Here is a 19,416-nt window from a genome sequence, read left to right as displayed (position 1 = left end):
CATACCTATATCTCAACAAATATCCCAACACGAATACTTCTTTACTAATCTTTTCAACATCTCTCTCTCTCTTTCTCCCCTGTCAATCATGTCTCAGCTCTCCTCCTCTTTATTTTCTTTAGGATTACACAAGAGGCCTAACTAACAGATTTCAACGAATCTTGGAAGAAAGCTGGGGCTTGAGTCAAATTACACTACTGTAATTCTGTTTTGATTGAGATTTTTGTCCATGCTCTGATTTGCAAAATAGTTTCATTTTCCTTAATTTCTCTGGGGATGATGCATGGATCTTGATATTTGGGATGGAAAAGTTAGTGCAGATCCAAATAAAAATTAAGATCCATTAGATTTCATGCTATTCATCTGTTGTTGTTGTTGTTGTTTTTTTTAACGTTTTTCTTTTAGACCTGCTTGAGAAACGTCTTTTTCTCATGTTCCTTTTTGTCTGAATCAAAGGAGGAGGGATCTCAAGAGTCCTGATTGTTTTGCTCTTCTTCAGACATCCATCATATCCATCTAGCTTAGGAATTCCTATCATATTACATATTCAATACCTCTTGTCGCAACAACATATGTGGCCCTCGTGTTATCCTGCAGTCTCTTCCAGATTCATGACATGTGCAGTACTTCCTTCTCCTGTTCCTATTCAGCGGTTCTATCTTCGGACCACCAGGGGGCGCTGCTCCACCTCACAGCGGACAAGCAGCGCTCCCCATCTTCCTGGCGGACAGAGCAGAGCGCGACAACAGTCTACCTGACTCCCCGACCGCATCGCACCTCCGTCCCGCCACACTGGGCTACTTTCTCATCACTTCCTTTAAAGAAGACATAGAGGGATTGTTGTTGCCAAATAGACGCCTGGCTGAAGAGACTTATGTTGGATAGTTCTCTCACGTTTTTTATGTCTTATTAAATAAGTTTCTCGTCTCTGAGAGAGGAGCGCAACTTTCAGGGGACCACCAATTCTTTCTCCGGAGGAACCGCAGGGGTAGTTTGTTTCAAACCCGGAGGGCACACCTGCCACCGGTTTCGTTTCTCTCCAGATCTGCTGCAGAGGTGACTGACATGGTAGAACTTTTCCGTCGAACCTGAGCGGCCGTTGTGAGAAAGGAGCCGTTTTATGGTTACTGAAGAGGGGATGTGAGCCTCTCCTCCGTCTCGAATAGCGGAGCGGCTATGAGGAGAGAGGTTCACCTGCTGGGTTAACAGAACAAGACCACACTGCACCAACAGGTATGGACCACTGCACAGCTTTTTTTTTTTTTTTTTGGTTTTGTTTTCTTACACCAACCCTGTGCGCACCACGGGTTTAAAACATTATTTGTTAGCTCCGTGCAAAGTATGCGTGATAAAATAAAAAAGTAAATCAGTCACACACCTACCCGGTGTGAAAATGATTGTATAATAGTTCACCGGTGAACCCGTCTCTGAAAGCCATTTACACGCAGAATGGATTATCATGTGTTCTATTTTAGGGAATAAACAAGAATTGATGTTATGTTATGAACATGAGAGTTATGCAAAAAGATTTTCTCACGGTGATATCCCATCAGCCTGCTCTGCTGTGGACTCAGTTATATTGTCATGTTTTGATTTTATAAGACAAATGATTGCGGTTGCTCTCTCTCTCTCTCTCTCTCTCTCTCTCTCTCTCTCTCTCTCTCTCTCTCTCTCTCTCTCTCTCTCTCCATCACACACACACACACACACACACACACACACACACGCACGCACGCACGCACACACCAGGAAAGCAAAGCAGGTCTTTGCCTGCGCATATGGCGCTGGGTTCAGCTCTCTATTTTAGACATATCTAGTGTAGAGCTGTGGCAAACAGTGGTCTGACCCCTTGTTGATTTATTGTTTAGACTAAGATACGTCCACAAGTGTTACATAAAAAGGTTGATTCCTCATTTCAAGGAAGAAGAACAAATAAGGAACCTGGAATATAAGTACCCTCAGCAGTGGTTTGTGATGTCTTTACATGACAGGAGCACAGTCTGGACTCTTTTACCTGTTATAAATGTGAACGTGTGCGAGGAACGTGTAGAGAAACTCAACAACCAGGAACAATTGCTGGGCGAATTTCACACAGCCCCATGGATCATCTGATGTAGTGTAGATGGTGATGCATACCATGACCTTTATTGGTGACAGTAGTTCATCAGTTTGGTGCCTGAGAGACGCTAACGGTGCTACAGCAGTCGCGTTTAGCTTTGGATATGTTAGGAAACACAGAACAAACAAGGTATCTTTATGTATTTCACAAGGATGTTGTGTTACGTCTGTTTTTGGCCTTCTCATAACCTTGAGTTGTTTATGAATTCTTGTGTGAGCACAAGCTGTTAGACTTAAACAAAGACAGTCATCCCAACTGTGAATATATTTTATGGCATGTTCTTACTCCATCTGTCTCTTATTCTCCCTCTGTTTCTACGAATTTCTGAGAAGAACATTCAAGAGATGAGGCAGAGGAGTGGAGTTAGGGAGTTGGAAAAAAAAAAGGAAGAAGAAGAGAGCTTAGACATGACTGACAGGGGAGAGAGATACAGGGAGCTGAGGAACAGAGCGGTAAGGAAACATTAATGCTGAGGTTTATGTGGAGTTGCAGGAATCCATTAAAAGAAACAAATGTGCGGTCACTGATTAGTTGCTCCTGGACTTGTTCTCAGATGTACTTTATGTATTTTTAATATGACCTCAGGCTGCCATTATGAAATGTTATAACATTAGTAGTTTATTCAACACTTTTGTTTTTCTGCTCACGCCATTAATCACAGATAGATGTGATTAGGGAGGACACGGAGGGTAAACACCTATAAAAATTATATGCATTTATGCAAATGTATAATAATGAATCAACTTTTGTGCATTTTTATTTAGGGAACATTAAGCAACGGCAGCCTTCCTCGTGAGACAGGCTGCACACCTGTTCCAATAAATTAAACACAAAGTACAGGTTGGTTTTTTTTTTTGCACTTTGGTTGAATTTCTCCCCCAAAATGAGGCTCACGATTTAACATGAACAATCGGAGAAAGACAACACTTTGTGCAGCATTAGACTTTTTTAAATTACAAGACTTTGAGGGTTAGATTTCAATTACATGTAAGAAAAGGCTTAATTTTGCCAAACACGATCTTCACACGTATAAAGTACAAAGAAGTCCACCTGATTAATTATGCTGTCACAGTCACACTGTGGTCAGGACAAATTATTTCAGGTCAAGTCTGAGCCTGGACTGTGCTTTCATTACATGAGGGAGACAGAGATGCAATGGAGGCCATGGCCAATGTCTTAATCCTTAAACCACAGGGACGCCTCAGTGTGTGTGTGTTTGCTCTGGAAAATTAATGGCTGCTAGTTTGAAAAGCAGAGTTATCCCCTACACTGGTCCTCACAAAGAATCCTCAAAGCACCCCACTAAAACTGTTTTGTGGTGGTATTTCCTACATTTCAAAATGTGCTTGATGTTGTTATCTCAATCACACACAAACACACACACACACACACACACACACACACACACACACACACACACACACACACACACACACACACACACACACACACACACACACACACACACACACACACACACACACACACGCAAAGGGTCCCACTTCACTATGATTGCACTCAGGAGAGTTCAGACCTAATGCTACACATCTGTCTCTCCACAGGATCTCGCTGGTACTTATAAACATAAGCACCATAACACTCCAAACATGAACACCATGTACACCACAGGCGTGATTTTTAACATCGCGGAAATATTCGTGGAAATAATTAAGGCAATTCGTTTACACATTATTTATAGTCATGCTGAACGACACGTGTTGTTTTCTGAGAGAACAGGAGTAAATCAGTAAACAGAGAAGCTAATAGATACAGGTGAAAACACAACCCGTACCTATACAGCAAGCTTACAAGTGACCACGTTCGGAAATTAATGTTACACACACTCCATGCATTCCACTGGCTCCCTCCTGTATCCGTCTTCCAGTAATTCTTCTGGGGCCTTGGGAATAATGTCAAATCTCCTGACCAGAGACACAGAAAGAGAGGGAGAGAGAGGGAGAGAGAAAGGGAGAGAGAGACGGAAAAATAAAAAAGTACTGCATGTGTGCTACAAATTTGATCTCTATTTCAATTCCCACCTCCTGTGACTGTGCATGATGAGAGGAGAATGGGATAGAAAGAAGAAAGTACAGCAATGGGCCAGAACATGGAGGAAAAACGAAATCTAGAAAGCAAGAATCTCATTGCCCATCTTGGTAGCTGTGAGTGGTGCACTGAGGCCAGGGGTTGGGATGGGGCATGGGATGGTGTGTGGGGGTGGGGGGGTCCACTCTAAATGTGTGTAACCCACATGAAGAAAATTGTTTCTGGGAGATCGGTCCTTGTAAATTCATTCCTAGCCGCCAGCCTTGTTCTCATCCAACCTCCCAAAGGTGAACCATAACATCCAAACACATATATTTTTAAACACACACACACACACACACACACACACACACACACACACACACACACACACACACACACACACACACACACACACACACACACACACACATACAGAGTGTGTGTGTGAGAGAGCGAGAGTGAGAGATGTAAAGTCATTGTTTTCCACCAAACTCTCATATGTCTCTTCTTAGAATGTACAGATATTCACACATGCACAGATTTTTTTTTAACAATTTTTTTCTGATCGAGACACACACACACACACACACACACACACACACACACACATACAGAGTGTGTGTGTGAGAGAGCGAGAGTGAGAGATGTAAAGTCATTGTTTTCCACCAAACTCTCATATGTCTCTTCTTAGAATGTACAGATATTCACACATGCACAGATTTTTTTTTAACAATTTTTTTCTGATCGAGACACACACACACACACACACACACACACACACACACACACACACACACACACACACACACACACACACACACACACACACACACACACACACACACACACACACACACACACAACCCAAATGGCCTGTGTGGGGCAGTAATAGTTGACAGCCGGGACAACATCAGTACCTGCTGTGGAACAGAAGAGCTCCAGAGAGAAACAGCAGCAGATCAGAGCTCAGAGCTTGGGCCACCTTAGCCTGAACAAACTCCATTACTGCCTCTATTACCCTCGACCACACAGCTTGGGGAGAAACACTTTGCAGAGCCTCTGTTTACCCCGGCCAACCGTGTCCCTTGTGTCTTGACAACAGAGCGAAGAAAAGGTAAAGACCAAAGGACGAGGAAAGAAGTTACAAAACATGAAATTCATCTTTCATTGACAATCTCTGACAGTGACAACAATGTACACTTCTAGAATAGGTAGTTAGAGTAGTTGTAGTAGATTAAATAGTAGTAGATTAAAAATGTATTTATTAATTACATTTTCAAAAAAAAAAAAGTATTATAAATGTATTTATCAATTAACAATAGTGGTTTCAGCTACATACACAGCTGGGATAATACCCCTTTTCCAAGGTCAGTGTAGCTTTATTCACATTTAAGCAATAAAAAAAAGGAAGCCAACAGAAATAGCAAAAGGATAACAAACGATACAAATCGAGCAGAAACTGGTATGAAAAAGAATAAAAGGTTGGTCAAAGAATGTGAAATTCATTTGTGTGCAAATACCCTAACAAATCTTCCCTGTTAATTTTGGATGATCAGATGATTTTCATTCTTAATATCACTGATAATTACGGATATACCTGTACTAGAAATATCTTGAGTAATTTCTCAGACAAAATAGTCAATGTTGAAATATTTTGTGGGCCAAAGGAATTCATTGAAAAGTAAGACGGGAATCTACATTTACATTAAATGATCCATAAGAGTCATATATCCTAACTGTCATCATTCCATGCCTTATTGAACTGGTTGGTAAGTTTTGATGTATGGAATTGTTTTGAAAGTTTGAAAATACATTTGAGATATGGCGTTAGTGTGTGTGTGTGTTAATTGTGTGTCATCATTTCGTTTTTTAGAGGGTTACACACAGAGAGGACTGAGATGACGGTGAGATAAGGCGTGGCAGGGCCCTCTTCCTTTGATGTGATAGGGCGATGGGGAGGGATGCTCTGCGTGTGTGTGAATGAGGGCCTTTCAAGGTTTTGTGATTGCAGCACTGTCGATACAATGCAGAGATTCACTGAAATATCTAAGTGGATGTACAGAAGGTTAACAAGAGGTCAATTCCATGGGTGATAATACGCTGTAAGAACACACCTGTTTTTATGTAAAAAGTGAGCGATGAACTGCCCCGTGTTTGAGCAGAAGCCATCCATCACCTTCATCACTGACTCTGGGGTCCTGTCATTACACTTTTCCTATTATTTACACTTTTAATGGCCATCTTTATTGAACAAACCCAGTTCTGTTTTGCCACTGCCTGTCTGACTCTCTCAAAATAAAGTTTTAAAGAGATGGACCTTTGATTGGTACGGGTGAGTTTGAGCATTGAAAGTCTCTAGTTTGGTTTACATCAATACTTTTCTTCATCCAGATTGAAATCATTTACAATGAAGCTTTTGTTTCAACAGTTTAAATGTGTTGTGATTTCATACAGCCTGGTGTTAATGAGAACAGCTGTATAACGTGTGGAAGTGATGTTTATTTTGCGTATTTTAAAGGATTGACATTGTTTTTGTGATCGATGCAGTATTTGCTGTTATTGTGATGGTTTTATTAAAGGTGCAGGAGGACTGATACTGGAAGCAGTGAATGAAAGTCTTCTGTATACATAACCACAGCAGTGCTTCCCCATCTTGCATTTCAAACAACACCGAGCATACCAAGCGAGTAGAGCGGATGTTCCGATGCACCAGCGACATGCTGATTGGCAAGAAAAGGTTTATACTACCCCCGTCCGACCGCGTGAAATTTTATTTGTCCATGTTAAGCCAATCCCTCTTCTTGTTTGCTGTCTTCCTTAAATAAAACGATGAAATGCACGTCAGCACGACAGGGTTGAAGATCTCAATAACAGTCTTGTCATGCTACCAAAATATTGACAGATACAAATATCCCTGACAACACAATGATGCTTAAAGCTGAAATGATACTGATTCCAGAGTCTTGTTGGGAGCATGTGCTAGAAAATGATTATCTGAATTATGTACAATGTTGTTTTAGTGGTGCAAATGAAAAGCCCGAAAAGACAAATTCAAGTCTGGCAAACGAATGCATAGCATTTTAAAAAAACTTCAGTTTAGATTGTGGTTTGATCAACTGAATTCGATCTTACTTGTTAGTTAGATTTTAGTCAGAGTGCCTATTTTTGTCATGTACATCAGTGCCGAAAGCTTTGACATTTTTTAATGAATTTCTACCAGAAAGTAAGGTGTAGTGTATCATGCCTGACTTGACCCTCTTAGTGATCTCAGAAATTGCAGTCTAAAAGCAAAAAGCTTCTGTTCCTGTCAGGGATAATAGGATTTATTTTGATCGCTTCATCAAAGATTTGGTGTCAAACTTGCAATCTTACATTGATGGAAACCAAACAATGTTGCAGGTTTGTGTATTTACCGTTCATCTGAAAAGTAAACCAGCAGTCTCTTTTAGTGCAAGGTGCCACAATAAATACAGGTAGTCCTCAACCTATGAACACAATTGGTTCTGAGAGGTTGTTCATAAGCTGAATTGTTCATAAGAAGTTAATTATTAAATGTCAGTCTATAATAATAATTTGAGGTCATTTAAATGCCATTACTACTCTAAATATGAAAGTACTCTTCCCTCAGATTTACCATAAACGATTACGCGATAATGCGTCGTGTCCTCCCCCCTCAAATACATGGAAAAATAAAAATCAGGTTTACATCATTTCACTCCGCTTAGCCACAAATATTGGACTCGTAAAATTACTAGAAAAACATTAAAAGCACACAATATTCTAATACCCTGGGTATTAACTATAACTGCAGTCGAAATGGAACTCAGAAACAGGCTTTAATAGATTTTATTCATCTATTTACACAGGAACTCTAAACAGAGACACAACTCCCACTGATCACTAACTCACTAACTCTTGTCCCCTTTTCCCAAGTCTCACCAACTCTCATGCGCAGCCTAAGGCTTAGGGCAACATCACAATAACAGCTTTCATTAACACGGGTTATCACAGTACTGTATGATATTACTGTAAAATAGATAAGAATAAAAAGGTATAATCATATTAAAACATGTACATGATTCATGCATTTGTTTTGAATTCGGATTAGTTTACAGTAAACTTTTGCTCCTTATAATTTAATTCTTGAGGAGAAAAAGAAAAAGATGCTTCTATGATCTCTCGACGAGTTTATAAGCACTTCCATTAACAACAGCCAGACCCAGCTGTTGATGCTGATGATCCACTGTACAGTAAAGTAGCACCGTAATGAAACTTACCTTGAGAGTAAAGGAAGAGGAGGAGAGGGGAGTTTTTGTCGGTTAGAGGCAGAGTTGTCATCAGAGAGATAGCCATCACTACCACTATCATAACTCGCCTTTTAATTATCATCATTGATAAACATTCAAGTATCCCAGGTATGAAGCCTGATATGCACTGAGATGCAGAGACAACAACAATTAACAACAAGTGGGTGAGTTGAATGTTGGAGATGCTCGAATGCAGCGATACTGCTCGATGGGGGTTGTGGCAGAAAGTGGAACTGCAGTAGTTGGATTTGGCGACATTGCTAAGAATGTTTGTAAGTCAAATATTCGTATCTTGAGGACTACCTGTATTTCAGAAACATTAAATTTTTGTGGGTGCTGTGGGACCATAGTTACATTCAGGGTGTGTAGGTCAAATCCAATCTGCTTGCTGTTTAAGTAGCTTCATGTGATGACACGTTGGAGTTTGATTTGTTGCATCAGCTTCTCCTAATGAGTCTGCACTGACAGGACTGTCCACTAATGTGAGAGCTGTGATGCAGCGTCTCCTCCGGCAGCAGAATGACTCATTATGGCAGGAACAGCCTTTTGCCAGAAATCAGACGTATAGCACTAACAATATACCAACAGCTTTCTTCAGCTGGAGAGCAATCACTGCGGTTATGAGACTGGCATGATTAGGCTTCACCTGGTGTTTCAAGGTGTGTCTGTGGAGTCTGGCCTCCGTCACTTTTGGTGAAGAGCAAGGAAAGTATGGAAGCAAATGGCGCCCTGAAGGCTGTGACAGAAAAATGACCCAGTGTCTGAGAAAATGAGCTACAGTTGACACTAAACTCACTAACCCCTTCCTTTAATAATTGGTCTTTTTTGGGGCAGGAAAGTGTGTGGGGCAGGCAGCTCTGGGCCTATCCTACTTGCTATATTTATCTGCCTCTGCCCTTTTATCTGCTAGGCTTTGATTATGATATAAGTGGGGCTGCTGTTGGTTTACGGCTGCCTGATTAGGTTGCCAGGCAGGCCCACAGCAAATGTTATTACAGCTAATTATGCCATTATGAATTTAGTATCAAACTCATATACTGTAGATTGGTATGTCTGAGTTAAAGCACATGTGTGGCAGTAATTACTGCATTTTGTGGGTGGTTCTGGTGTGTGTGATTACACACCTTATTCACTACAGGCTATTTACTCAGGGTCTTATTTCTTATCACAGAGAAGATCATTGGGGATTAGTTGGATAAAGGCTCTGTGGCTGTTCCTTTAAACATTGTGTTTTCAGACTCAAAACTAATCATGGAGATCAATCAAGTGTGTCAAATCATTATAACTGGGGAATAATCATAAATCCTGTCCTGCATATAGAAGAAAAACCAATGTTAACGAAGTTGTTGTATTTATTTCTATGAGTGAAGCGCATGATACCTGCAGTAAATCCAAAATGAAAACTAGAAATGTAGTTTTGTTTCCTATATCAGATTTATGGAGTATGGTGCTTCTTGATAGTGAATGGAAGTTTTGTGGATTGTTTGGTTTTGTATCTATTGTACATCCATCTCATTTGTACGAAATTCCAGAACATGACAGCACATAGGAAAGTTTGTGTCAAAAGTCACAAGATAATTTTTATATCACAATGCATTACTAGGTTGAATGTTGTATCCTCTATTCAAATACACAGTGTATACATATATGCAAAAATGCAGTGTGTTTTTTTAGATAGATATACTTTAATGATCCCAACCTGGAAAAGTCATAATTTTTTTTTAGTTCTGTTCGGGATTTAGGTCCATATACGCTCCACTGACCAACTGCCACTTACATCATTGCATTGATTTGTCAAAACTACTCCAAAATGCACTTAAAGGTCCTTTAACAGGAAGTCCATTTCACCCAGAAACAAAAACCTTTTGTTGCATTTTATCTATCTTTTGGGATGGCATTTATGGGGTCTGAAAGCACAAACTTTTAAAAACAGTCTCCATGGAGGAGACCTTAAATAACACCTCCCTTCCTTTGTTATCTAAATGGACATTTCCACTATGGCATGACATAGCTCTACATGGTCTATTACAGTATTACAGCCTTATTTTTATATATAGACACCAAAGACCTTCAATGACCAGAACAACAACAAAAATTAATTGTCAGAAGGACCTTTTTTGTTTGTGCTGCAGACTGTGTTGAGATTATTAATTCCACTCCGGTGCTGAACCTTGGATACTACTGCATTATCAATTATGTGTGTGGATCCAAATGTATGGGGACTGATTTGAAGACACAAAGGAAAGCAAAATCTTGGTTTCGGCAAACAAGTTGATGTGTAAACAGAGCTTTAGGCTTCAGATTGCCCAGTAATAACTGGTACCTTGTTAAGAAGGACTGCTAATCCATATGCTACAATCTTCTGACACAGCTTGAACATTTCTGGTTTACTACTCGACAGGTTTTGCACCACTACATTAACATATGAGATTTACAAAAAAAAAAAAAGAAGAAAAAAGAAAACACCATTCAGGGGAAAGCACTGCAGTAGGTGGAGTGTTTCAGTGTGTCAAATTTCTCTGCAGATCCTATTGAGGAAAGCAGCCAAAGCTGCTTGGTTCCCAGTGTGTATGCAAGACAGGGCTGACAGTAATACAAGAAGTATCAGGCACCCCCACTCTGAGATCACATCCCTAAGACGGTTTCTTTCACTAATCCCCTCCTAATATGAATAATATTATGACACTGCCATTAGCCACAGCACTCTGAGGGCACACAGGATGAAATCTATAGCTATATGTATGCTTTTCATATAGTAAATTACATGGATGTCATTTAATATCTGGATAAAACTTTTGTTGGATGGATGCAGAGGATTTATATCGCTCATTATATGAATGTGTTGCTTAGCTGCACTTATTGAAAAGCTCCCAAGTGCGAGAAAACAAAAACCTGTCAACACCTACGTCCAATAAGCCTTAATCAACGCTTGAGGAAAAAAGCAAGCAAGACTAAAAAAATGACAATATCCTCTGTAGGAAATGTAAGTGTCAGCATTGTCTATTCAATACCAAAGACTGTGATACAATAAAAAAAAAAAAGGGTAAGAATTTTTAAGTGTTTACTTTCTTGTGCGATTAAAGCAAATGCCTGACATACCTGTCTTGTAAGTAGATTCTCTCAATCAGAACAGGGATAAGACTCGAGTTGTGTGGGAGACAGAGAGAGGCTCTGAGTACAGAACAAGAATTCCAATTTTAAAGCCATGAATTACCAAAAGACTGCTTTGAATTTGATTGAATCTAACTTTATTAGCATTCTGCCTGCCTTTATGCAACGAGGCTGAGCCGGCCTTGTGTCCTCTCCTCGGCTGCAGCTGTGGCAGAAAAGGGCACAAAGAAGAGCTTAATTTGTAATGCAGATGGCTTTAGCTTTCGGTCACAAGCAATTAAATTGTCAGGGTTTTTTTTTTTTTTTTTGCAATATGTTTTTTCCATGTTCTTTCATTTCTTATGTAATATATTGTTGTGTGCATTTGGAGTTTGTTTAATAAATATGTGAAAATCTGACAGCAACACAACAAATGTTGATTAGCTCAACAACTGGGACCTCTACATCCACGATCCTCAGTGGACGACTAGTTCGAATGACTGTTAATAATCTGACTTCCTCTACCACCAGTAGGGGGCAGACATTTTTGATTTTGATTTAAGTTTTCAGCAGTTATTGAAAATGCTTTCCTCTATCTCTAGAAGCAAGTAAAATCTCCAATTTCTCTAGTATTTTTGTTGATGATATAGGAATGACAGACAGGAATGATGAATAATGAAATTAGATATCAACCAGCATCAGCTTTATTTTTATTAGAGCTAATCAACAAATAGTAAAACGATAGCATGTCCGCCAATGGTGGTCTAAGTCTTAACTTTCATGAGAGATCACATTTTTGTGATAAATGTCCCAGACTGATTCTAACCTAATCTCTTTGACTAAATTACCAAATAAGAGAATGAGTTAAAAAAAATTTTTTCCATATAATATGGATAATTTATTATCTAATCTGACTGGATTAAAGCATCTGGAGGGCAGACCATCTCATCAACATGGCTCTGCCCCCATCCAAATGACCAACACATCAAGTCTAGTTATAACAGTCTTAGCAGGACTGATATGAAACACAACAACGTAAAAGTAAGAGAGGAGGACCGACACCTGACGGAATGTGTTCACACCACCAATCTGGATTTTAACATCACAAAAACTAAGGAGATGACAAAAGACTGAAAGGAGTCGAAGCAAGAGGATATGCATACATGAGCAGGAGAGGCATAAATTCCTGGGATTCTACTTCTCAGGCAGACCTGACACGATCTGCAAACATCCCTCACCAGTAGCAGAAAGCCCAGCTGAGACTAAATTTCCTAAGGGAGTCAGAACAGTCCCATCCACCCCAGAAATTGTTCACAGATTTTTACTGAACTACCATTGAGAGCCTGCGGCAGGTACTGGAGGTTACTCATTGTATCACTGGTACCACACTATGTCTCGTGAACAAGAAAAGAGCTTGCCAACTACAAAAGAAAGAAACAAAAGCCAGTTGCATTATAAAGGACCCAATCCACTCTGGACATTTCCTGTTCCCTACACCATCACTACAGCAAGGATGGATGTTTTTCACTGTACACTATTCTAGTAGTTGTGTGTTGTTTTTACATAGATAGATAGATACTTGATTAATCCGGGAGGAAATTGCACAATATTTTGAGTATTTGCCTTTTTACATTTTCGTATTTAAATTTATTGTACATACCACTAATTAATACTGTATATTAGGAAGTTCTCGTTCCTACAACTTGCTTGTAGAGTGGACTAAAATGTGTTTCAGAAAGTATTTCAACTGTGCATGTGTGTGTACATGTGTGTGTATGTGTGTCGTGTTTGACAGAGAGAAAGAGAGAGAGGCAGCACTCTTATTCCATTTACTACTATACTCCATCCATCGATGTGCAGTTTGTGCCGCTCCAGAATCAGCGTTTGACAAATTAGTATTGTAGCTCTGGGTGCAGGTGAAACGGAGAGAGGTTGTTGTTGTTCATCTGCATGCACAACACACATTGCAATCAACACACATTGCGGCTATATAAAAGGTTGAAAATCAGTTAAGTGTCCTTTTAAATCTGCCGTAACGTACAACGGGACAGTTGTGCTTGTTGTTAGACAGATTTTTATTGAATTTCTGGCAGCAGATAGGTGGGGTTTGTAAAAGGCAAAACCTCAGACGTCTCACTTTGTAGGAAATACTTTCACATTGGCGAGATTAGTCTAAACAACTATAATACTCCTGACGATGCTAATGAGCCCCTTAAAAGTATTCGGACACGTTTTGGAGTTGTGGGCTGCAGCGGGGATCTGTCCCTGGTGCTGATCGCTGCAGCATCTTATAGTGGAGGGAGCTGTTTGTGGTCTGCAGAAGTGTAGTGGAGCTTGGAATAAAAACAGAGAAAGAAAGTTGTTTACAGCAGTCTCAGTAATCCACTTTGTATACTTGACATGAATTCATTATAACACAATAATTTTCTCACTGTGAAATCACCACCCACAGTGACAGCACTGCCCACGGGTGCGCTACTGCTTTAAAGTCAAATTTGTTAACAGTTAAGACTTCTCAGTATGGACACATGGTGACCTTAACAATTTGCTTCACTTAGCCTGATTCTTCTCACCCTTAAATGTGTCGGCTTAAGAGGATGTTCGTTGAGGTGCGATGTGAACTAAAGCTATCTGATGGAAAGCTGTTTGTTCATGAGAAGATCGAGGACGGGGCAGGGCAGCAGTTCAATGAAAAAAAAAAAAGAAGAAGAAAGAAAGCAGCTGCTGACAACATGCAAGGAATTTTTAAATTGCTGAAACATGGGAGATAAAAGATGGAGTTTTCTGACAGAATCATCTTGAGCTTTTTTTTTTTCTTCTTTTCCTTTCATGCTTTGTAATTATCTGCAGAATGCATGAACTTTTAATTCAATTTTCATTCGGGGGGGGGGTGCTCTGCTCTCCTTGTACCACTCTCATTTAATTTCAACTTTAAATAAACAACAATTCCTCTCTCTCTCTGCATGCGTGTGCACATGCTAGTGTAAGTGAGTGCATATGTGCATGCATGTGTGAGTGTAAATCTTATTAATAGATGATAAGCCCTGACTGGTCAGAGCGAAGCTAATGCACTTGTTGTCCATCCCTCTGCTTCTTGTCTCTCTGAGTCCATCTATGCTTAGGGCTTTGGAGAGCACTGAAGACCAAAATGGGAGTTGGGGATGGGGTTGATGTGAGGATCGTGTGTTTGTGCGTACGTGTGCGGGCCGTGTATGCTTGTGTGCGTGCAGGGTAAGCCTAGGGGTAAGCTTTTAGAGGCCTGAGCAGGAGGGTGTGAGTGAAGAGGAGAGGACAGATTTGAGCAGTTATCTCTCCCAGCAGACCTCCTGTCCTGCTCGCCTACAAATACACATATGTTTAGGTAGACACACACACACACACACACACACACACACACACACACACACACACACACACACACACACATACACAAACTCGCCATTCCCATTTGTAATCATGTTTAGCATGGATGGCTTTCCCACATGGATACACAGAGCGATCTGAATGGTCTGTCACATCCAGCTCCAACAGAATGCCCGTGTGGACACGGGCTGCTCTGTATTTGTTGTGCAGCAGCGGCGAAATCTCTCCACTGTAACCCCGATTGCTCACCAGAAACAAGCCCTGAGCCGCAAGCAGACAAAACATTGCTCAGGATTGTGGGGTTGATGCTATTTTTACCACTGGAGTAATCATAGGTTGTGCTGACAGAAAAGCCAACCCCTGCCCCACCCCCCACCCCCACCCCAACCCCCCCTCCACCCCTTGCAGAAAATTAGAATGTGTGTGATTCTTTCTGTCTTACCTGTGTCTTTGTTGCCACAAATTTATACATGTTAGGGAGATATATTTAAAAGAGCAAATAAATTGGATGTGAATACGATTTACAAGAAAAGGTGCTTCCAGGGAGTCAGTAACTGTGTGTGTGTGTGTGTGTGTGTGTGTGTGTGTGTGTGTGTGTGTGTGTGTGTGTGTGTGTGTGTGTGTGTGTGTGTGTGTGTGTGTGTGTGTGTGTGTGTGTGAGAGTGAGGGCTTTGCAGTCAGGGTGGAAATCAATGCAGAGAATATAGTGGCAATTACTACACTAGCCTGCAAGTGAACCTAGTGGAACAAACTAACTAATACATGAATAAATAAGCACAGTGAAATAGAGATGTGTGTGCTCGTGTGTGTGTGTGTGTGTGTGTGTGTGTGCATGTGTGTTGTGTATTTTATGTGTGTGTTTGTGTATGTGCACTGGCGTAGATCTTGGATGGTTCTTTGCCGTGCCAGCCAATTAACGAAGTGTGTAAACCGAGCTCATTAAAGAAACACAGCATTGGCCACACATTAGCAAACACTTTCAACCACACATGCACGCTCCTGCGCGAACACACACACACACACACACACACACACACACACACACACGGTCACAGTATCAAGTCAGCCTCTCTCCTATTTCAACCGTACAATCTATTGGAAGTGAAAACCTTTTTTCTTCCTCGCAGCCCAGGTCTACCACAAAGTGTCTGGTATTGTCTGCTTGTTAGTGGCTGCTACTGTGTGCACATCCTTTTTTTTGGACCCCTGCAAGTGTGTGTGTGTGTGTGTGTGTGTGTGTGTGTGTGTGTGTGTCTGTGTGTCTGTTTGGAAAAGCTGTAAAAGATTGATTTAGAGTTTGTTGTTATGAACCAACTGCCAAGTGCTGCATCACTAACTCTCCGTGTTCAGAGAACTAAAGCTCTTCAAGGTCCCCACCTACTACCCGTTCCTCTGTGTCTGTTTCTCCTCTGCCTCTCGGCTTCTTTTCTCATCTCACACTCGTTTTAATCTGCCTTCTCCATTTCTCTGACTCTGCCCTTCCGTTTTAAAGTGGTGGATGAGTGTAGCACAAATAAAAGCTCTTTATTTGCTTAATGTTGAATCATACAGATGCTGTTTTGTTGGTAATGCGAGTAGGAGCTCGATGTCTGTGGCTCTTAACATCCTCTTCTCAATGCAACTAAAAAAAAAAAAAAAAAAGGCAGCCGGTAGATGTAGACGTTCTTCACTTACTGCACTTAATCACCGTGATTCATGGGCCCATTATTAGTCACTCAAAAGAGGGAATAGTGAAAATATAAGTGTGTAGGGAGCAGACGGTTGTTCCCTTACTGTCTGGGATCTGAATGTTTCTGCACCGCACGCATCTCAATTAAAACAACTCAATTTAGTTTAATTCAATCCAGTGTGATTTAATGGTATTATGTTTTGTGGATATTGTTTCCCAAGCTTCAAAATATGATTATTACAACTGTAATATTATTTAGAACATTGAGTCACAACAATTTAAGATTGTCAAATAAACTTAATGTTCTGTCAAATAGAAATAGATTGGAAGGTGTGCTGTTCTACTCCAAGTCATATTTTTGTGGAGGGTAAACTCAGAAATTTTAGCCATCAGTTTCAGCTGTCTTGGATTTAACTTGTAACTCTTTTGAACAATGAATCCCAATTGAACTGCTTTTACCTCCTGTGTGTGTACATGTCAGTGTGTGTTGACTGAGGAGTATACCAGTTTAAATGTGTTGGCTGGAATAGATTTACATACTTTATGCGATATGTAAGAATGATGCATCGCCTGGTTACACCAATAGCAAAGTGTTGAAGTGTGTGTGTGTTCGATCATAGTGTGTGTGCAAATCTTTTTTTTTTTTTGTTAATGTGCTGAGTGAAGGACTTGGAGGGAAGGAAAACAAAACTGCTTCCTCCAAACTTTGTCACACATTCAGTTTGGTTATGTAATCTATTACAGCCAAATATACCTTTGATAAAAAAACTGATCCTTTTTTGTTATTCTGCTAAATTAAAAAAACATTTTTTTCCGCCCCATCAACTTCATTTTAAACAGCTGACCTCTTTCTACATTCAGGAACATAAAACAATTCTGCAGCACATTTTCACAACAAAGAAGTGGACAGCCAAGCTAGAATGTTAAATCCTCATCCAACAGATGACAGATTTAATACAAGCCAAATGCTATGTGGCTGAGGGGGAATTCTAAGAATTGTGTTATTTTGAAAAGCCTTACTGCAAACTGGTTATCAAAGACCCGAGAACAAATCCTTCCTGGGCCAAACATTCATATATTCACCTCCATTTATCAGATGTATAGCCAGTAGGGGACCCCCATTTCTAACTAGCAGGAACACAGCAGATCCGATACGATCAGGACGAAGTGCTCACTTTACTTTCATGTATTTACTTCATCCATCCATCCATCCACCCATCCATCCATCCATCCATCCATCCATCCATCATCATTCCATCTCTCCATTCGTCCCTCTAAATAACTCTGCAACATGACAGTAGGGGTTGCCAGATTGGTGGGTTGCCTGCCAGTAGAGCCAGGTGGTGGTAATCTGTTGGAGATTAATCTGCTTGGTGACCGGCTACACAGCTCGCCATGGCGCTGACTGACGTGGCACCCCTGCTTGATTGACCCGTGTAGCAGGTGTCATGGGGACGGGTGGCAGGTCAGAGCGCGACCTCAGCTCCCTTCTGCTGGCTGTGGAGAGCTGTGGATGTGGGAGGTCATTTGGTGACACCGCCCGATGATTAACACTCGCCATAATCCCACATGAAAGCATTCACAGACGTACAGTTGTCCTATTTCCAGACAGGAAGATAACTGACATTTCAGCATATTCATTCATTCATTCATTCATTCATTTAGTTTATTTTTTATATTCCTGACTTTTGTTACTTCCATCCAGGAGATCATATTTTTTGTCAGTGTTGGTTTGTTCGTCTACGTGAGGTTTAGTTGAAGTACTGAATAACTTCTCGATGTAGTTGGATGAAACTTGACAGAAAGGTCAGGTATGGAAGGTGGAAGAACCAATTTCATTTAAATGTTATCATAACTAATGGGTGTCAGCGAAAATATGTTTTCCTCATGTGAAAATGTAAAGTAAAAGCAAACAATTCTTTAACCGTCACAATCATGTGACAGTTAAATATTTTTGCCCAAAGTTACCATGCAGCTCAACAGTTTATACCCAGAGATGAGTTTCTCTCCACTCCACACAAATCCTCTCCATGCTGTGCGAGTAGATTCTGTCAGTCTGACATTTTGTGGGGGGTGTGGTGGTGATAGATCTCTAAATTTCTAGTCTTTCTCCTCAAAGAGATGAACAGATTTCTTCTAAATGGGAAAATGTGAAGGTGCATCAATCTTCCCTTCTACTCCAGCTCTGCCTTAAGTTTTCTGAGCAGCCTCTGTTTCTTCTAGAATCTTCTTTCTTTCGTCGAAGTACATCTTATGAAAAGTGACTTCCTAACTTCCTTCACGGTTTTGTGTACTGTAGCATCAGTGAGATTTAACTAGACAACAGTCTAATGCAGTGAATCAGCGAGTGTCATGCAATTCAAAGCTTTTGCTAATGTAGTCTCATGGGTACAAAACTATCCTGAGGAAAAATTGAAATCTGAAGGAGTGATCTTGAAAGGAAAGAGTAAGGAGCCTACTTTTCCTGGCAGCTAATAGGTTTTTATTCAATGATTCTCCTTTCATCCCGGCGCTCTGTTTTTCCTCTTTCCTTCTTGCTTCCTCTCCTCTTGTGTGCAGAATCAAATCCCTGCAAATCATTGGGGAGCTTCAGACCTTTACCTGCTCTGGTCTGGTTGTGTTAAAGGTCAGATATGAGAGAATCCCATACATCGGTCTCAGATATCAACGCTGCCTGTCTCCCGCTGCCTGGATTAAGAGGCGAGGAGACGATGGCTGCCAGGAAATCACTTGTGCTCCAGCCTGTCAGTAACACACTGCATCTCTGTTAGGAGTGTATAGTTTTAGTCTGTGTGTGTGTGTGTGTGTGTGTGCGTGTCTGTGCGTGTGATTGTTAATGT

The 19,416-nt window shown here is 40.7% G+C and overlaps 1 protein-coding gene across 1 annotated transcript in view; it reads left to right on the top strand.

Moving 5' to 3' along the window:
• The first annotated feature begins 1,108 nt into the window (after positions 1 to 1,108).
• Positions 1,109 to 19,416, top strand: part of LOC137611927 (chemokine-like protein TAFA-2) — an 80,468-nt gene continuing 62,160 nt past the window's right edge. The window contains exon 1 of the mRNA XM_068340103.1: positions 1,109 to 1,233. The gene's annotated coding sequence lies outside the window, so the exon portion shown is untranslated. The remainder of the gene's footprint in view (positions 1,234 to 19,416) is intronic.

Source organism: Antennarius striatus, chromosome 2, assembly GCF_040054535.1.
Source record: "Antennarius striatus isolate MH-2024 chromosome 2, ASM4005453v1, whole genome shotgun sequence".
Taxonomy (NCBI): domain Eukaryota; kingdom Metazoa; phylum Chordata; class Actinopteri; order Lophiiformes; family Antennariidae; genus Antennarius; species Antennarius striatus.
Note: the sequence above shows the minus strand (reverse complement) of the source record. Positions and strands in the feature narration are given on the sequence as shown.